The following is a 5,774-nucleotide window of genomic DNA, read 5'->3' as shown; positions in this document are numbered from 1 at the left end:
TTTGTAAAAGCAGCCACAGCCAAGTAGTTGGACTGAAGAGTTTTTTAGGTGGTGAAATGCAGCTGGTATAAAAAGTTGAAGTGATGCAGACCTTGAACTCGTTATAATGCTCCGCCTGCTCCGCCTGCCTCTACAGTGCGGGGCATCTCGAGGATGTCAATATTTTGGGGCATTGCAGTTTGTCAGCAATTCTAAACAGTATTTGCAGATTTTTATTTTCTGTTCTTTCCACTGCGACCCTTGCAGACAGATTTGTACGTGACATCCTCCGGTCCCTGCCTCCCTGAATGCAATAACATCCGTCTCTGTTGCCTCAAAGTCGCCCTTCATTAACGTCCGCCATTAAAACTTTACAAGGATGTCGCGTGTAAAAGCTATTTTTTGTTTGCGATGTAGGTTGACTTCCTGCGGTCTTTGGGCTTTTTACTCTTTGTCCTTTACATCCAGTTTCTTTTCTAACTCTGAGTACATGCTGGTACTCCGAATGTTGCAAAAAGACTTATTTATTTCTTAATTTATGCGTGTGCGACTATCCAAAGGTGTGTAGCGGCTTTGCTTGCTCTGTCTTCATTGGATAAGAAGTTGCTTCACTGGGTTTGTTTTGTATCACGTCAACTGTTAAAACTGTTCATTGGACAAATGTTGATACTGTTTTGAAAGGCAATAAGACGTATTTAGTTGCGATGGAGTTTTACTGTAAGTAGCTTAGAGTCATTGGTCAGGCCTGCTGTGTTGTACACTTGTATCCTATTTTATTTTATTCAATTCCACAAAACTCTGTTTTTATGTCCTGCATTAACTTCTGTTTTATTGCATTTGTGTAAAAGGTGCAAATAGAAAGCACTGTGATCCTCTTCTTGTGTATGGTGTTGAAATCTTTTCTTTTACTTTTTCAAGCTTTATCAGCTCTCTGCATTGGCTGCTGCCGAGCTGAGTGAGATGAATGCTCCTCTAGTGTGTCTCATCAAGCTGGAGTCTGTAACCTGCTGTTTGTACTTACTTTGCCCTGCATGTGGCACTCTCTGAATCAGGGTTTCTTAGGTCAAATAAAGATATTAAAAGGAAAGGTCAAATATGTGGGTGGTGAATGGAAGGTTGTGTTTCAGCTTTAGACAAACTAACGATTTCATATTTATAAGTTGTATTTTAACAGACTCATATAGATGTATGTGACCGCTGATAATCGTAATGATAACACTTATTGTTATTTATTATAACTAATTTTATTTTATTATTTTAATCATTCTATTGGCTTTGGCTTTTTGTATAAACACCAGCTCATCATTATGACTTAAAACAGAAGAGCGGTTTGTGGTGCCATTTTATGAGCGTAATCCCATTTGAGGATATTTTTATTGTATAGTAAATATTCTGCCAAATATGTCATACAACCAGGCCATGGATATTCCATTTGAGTTTAAGATTTGAAGTATAAGAATAGCAATAAATGTTCTTAGCTGGAAGTCAGGAGTTCAGTGTGGAGTCGTCGATACAGACCTCATTAAGTCCTTCTTCACCCTCCACTGGCCCCGGATCCACAGCAGCAACCGTCCTTATGTAACCACACTGAGAGGCTCTGCGAGGGGCTGACCGCTACACGCAGCCTCAAAGCAGAGGCGACAAAATCGGCTGACCTCAACCTTCTGTAGCAGAGCGCTGCAGTGGGAGAAGAGGACTTACGGCAGTGGTACATGTGGTTAATAAGGGTGACTAATTATTCTTACACTGGATAAAGGATTAATGTGTCACAGATGTAAATGAACCACTTAATACACAAACATGTGTTGATGGAACAATAACTTTTGAAATTATGGCTCAAAATGTATATCTTTAATGATCCAGTAAATAACCCGAATACAAGCCTGTAAAGTAAAATTCTGCACCACTCATTGATATAAGTGAAAAGACTCCCTCCCTTTTAACATGAAAGTTTGATGGTTGAAAGACGAGGCCATTGATTTGCATGTTTTTTAACCATATGTATATTTGGACAAAGCTTTTATGCAAAAACCCTAAAATTAAAATTTCATTTAAATAATTGCAATCCAAGAATGGCACGAGAAAATATAGTTTCAGATATTATACTGAACGTTTTTAAAAGAGCTTTTTTTCTATGAACCATGGATCAGTTTACAACTTGATCTGTAAGGGGTTGTACAGCGCAAGTATTCCCCACTTTGCAGTCCTCAGCTCTACAAAGCTGTATGAAGTCCTTCAGCTCGTTGTATTTGTTCCAACACCTGTTACTATTTTGGTGGAGTCGCTTTTAGACACAGGAGGCCTATTTTTTCAGCTCTAGTTAGCGCACTGTCGACTACACAGCAGACGAACGCAGCGCGCGACGAGCTGCAGAAGAAAGTGGAGCGTTTAGAAGCCAAAGAGACGGATATTCCCACGTCCATGTTTTACAGGAAAACTCCACTGTGCACCTTTAGATGTAATCCCGTGCTATGTCCTCAATGGGAATTGTTCCGTACGCTAAATGAAGAACCCTCTAGAATTCTTGTTTTATCTGATAATTTGCCGACAGGAAGAGGTGACCCTGTGAGTTTCCTTTGATATACTGTATATGTGGCCTCTCTCCTGTCCTCTGTCTCTCTGTTGCTGAAGGCCACCTTGGCTCAGTGTAGATTTTTGGCTAGAGCACCACTCATTATTTTTGTGTGTGTGCGTTACATAAGACAGCTGTTCATGTGGTGAAAATCAAATCATTCCCATGACTGAGTCAAGTGGAACCGATGGCCTCTCAGACCCATCCTCGGTGCACATGCTACTTTCTCTCTCTCTCTCTCTGTCTCCATATGGGTTTATTCCCTTCTGTCTCTAAACTACTCTCTACACTTTTGTTTATACACTTGATCTGAGAGAAAAGGAAAAAAAACATACTTTTTCCATAATCCCTCATGTTGACATATTAGCAGATGCAGAGAAAAATGATGGGGCATCTGGGCGGGTGTTTGTGTCAAATTCCCGCTCTTCAGCTTTGGTCTTGGTCTTCCCCAACTCCTTATTGGACTCTTCATCTGCTAAATGCTCCACTGTGTTCACCATAGTCTCTAACTGCCTTTTCGCAGTTTGGTGCTCAGCAGGGAGCGAGCAGGAGATTTTGAGAACCTTTTTTTTCCAGCTGCTTGCTACGGCTGAAAACAATACGCTATGGAAGCATTAAGAGGAAACCAGAATCCTAAAGCTGCATGTCAGGCAGTGTATCATTGTATTATTCTCTGTAGGTAAATCTCTACAAGAAACCCCTTTTCGACGGTTGTTTCATACGTTATTGTGCAATTGTTATGATAGAAATGATGATTATGGCTATTTGTCGGATGTTTTCTAACACAAAACAGTGAAGGATCTCACCAGCATTATCCTGCAAATGCTTTTCTTGATTGACTCACATTCCCCTGTAGATTCTTTGTGAAGCTAAGGCGACAATGTTTGGTTTTTATCGTGGGCTTCACAGTAGCCAAGAGTGCCCTCACTGATCTGAAGGTGTACCCTGTGTGTCGTGAATTATGAAATGAAGTTCCAGTTGAGCAAAGCCGTGGCGCTCTGCAGGCCGGCGCAGCTTCTTCACAACTTCTGTCCCTTGCTGCTTCAGAGATGACTGACAACAATTCCTCACAGTACAGACTGCACAGCGTAGAGTGTTAATAATTAATCACAGTGAGCAGGAGGTGCAGAAATGGATGCATTATTGATTGGTAAGTGGTGCATGTTTCGATTTGTGTTTAGCATTATTATAGATGGTGATGACTCGGTTGTGAGGGGTTGGTGTCAACAACGGGTTTCACATCTCATTTGCCTCAAAGGACATTTTGAGTTGCAAGTGGGGTCTTTTGCTCATATTTCACTTTTATCTCCATCAAAATACTCTCAAAGGTATGAAAGAGAGCAATGGACCGCTTCATGTCCACGTTATGTTTTCCACATTTCTGTTTTGTGTTGTTGAAAATGGATTTTCTACATATTCATTGTTCACAAAGAATTGACCCTTTAGACTTTGGTGATGTGGTGCTAAGTTGCTAGCATGCTAAATGAGGATTGTGGGCAGAAGATGGATGAGGCTTTTTTCCTTTAGTTTGAGTCCAAACACCTACTCACCAAGTTTCACCTCTTCCAAAATCACCTACATATTTCATACATTAAAATACATTTTATTTGTATGTGACATTTTAAAATAAAATGCATTTTATGACATTCTGTTCGGCTTATTTTAATTTAGTGTCTCCATGAAATTATCAGAAAGAACTCCAATATGGCACAGAGAAAGGACAACTAGCGCAGATGATGAAGATGAAGAGAGAAATGGAAATGAGAAGGATGAGGACGGGTCTGAGTGTAAAGTGAGAAAATCTTTGGATTGATTCTAAAGAGAATTTGCAGATGACCTTGTATAATTTGTAATGATACATTATTATTAAACATAAATAGTACTATATTGATACCATAATCTTATTAATCTTATGATGAATTGCAGTTAACTTGTAACAGCAAACAGGCTGGAAAAGAAAGATGTCCGTTTTCCACCATATTTCCCGTTCAGGGCGTCATAAAGACCTCAACAGCCATGGAGGGATTACTGCAATGTTTTAATGCTTTCTCATCAGTAATGATGTGGTCTGTGGAGAGAAGTAATCTAAAATGTGCTGAGACTTGAGATTGGCCGAAGCACACAAGGAATCACGATACTTTTGTGAAGTATTAAATATCGTATAAATGTCATTAATAACTTTACAGAAGAACCGTAATACTCCATACACTGCTCTTTGTTTATTCAAAATGGATATGGCTATAGTAATACATGTTCTAAATCAAAACTAAAACTAAACTAAACTTTTTGAGAGCTATTGCTTGAATAACTTTGTCGGCCTTCGACCAGCATCGAAAGCTTTCTGTGGGTTTTTGTTGCGTAACATTAGCGTGAAAATAACCTCCCATGATGACAGGTAGGCTAATCAAAATTTCATAAACTCTACCTGATATCAAGTTATTTTTAGAAAATTCTTGATTCAGCTCTAAAACATCCTTCCCATGCTTTCATAAAATTCAGTCAAGCACACACACCTCTTTTTCTCTGATTCATTCCCATTCATTGGTACCTCTGTCTATTCATTAAACAATGAATCAACTGCACCTTAGGGATTATTCTTGTGTTTCATTATCTTCTGTGTAGGCGATTTCATTCCTATTTCTTTATTGAAATATTTGTTGCATTTAAAGCACTTTTTGACATTTGTTTTGACAAATGTTTTTTAATTAACATATAAATTCATGTTTCTGGAACAATTTCTACGTGATGAATCGATATATTCACATTCAGATATTTTTCATTTGCAAAGGGTTCTTCAACATTAGCATTTATTTGAGATTAGAAGATCAGATCAGAATGTCAGATGTAGTTTTTATCCCTTATGTCACTCTTTCCGTCCCTCTCTCGTTCCTTCTCTCATTTCTCTTTCATCCTGCTGCTGAGGACGCTGCATGAAAGAAAGAGAACACAAAGGCAGACTATAAGCATGAGTGTGCCTGTGCTTGTGCATGTCAGAGAGAGGAGAGAGAGAGAGAGAGAGAGAGAGAGAGAGAGAGAGAGAGAGAGAGAGAGAGAGAGAGAGAGAGAGAGAGAGAGAGAGAGAGAGAGAGAGAGAGAGAGAGAGAGAGAGAGAGAGAGAGAGAGAGAAGAGAGAGAGGGAGGGAGAGAGAGAGAGAGAGAGAGAGAGAAGAGAGAGAGGGAGGAATTCGGCCGACTTGTCAGGGTCTTTCGTGTCACATTTCTG

This window comes from Pungitius pungitius, chromosome 4, assembly GCF_949316345.1.
Source record: "Pungitius pungitius chromosome 4, fPunPun2.1, whole genome shotgun sequence".
NCBI classification, from domain to species: Eukaryota; Metazoa; Chordata; class Actinopteri; order Perciformes; family Gasterosteidae; genus Pungitius; species Pungitius pungitius.
This window is presented reverse-complemented; position numbering follows the sequence as displayed.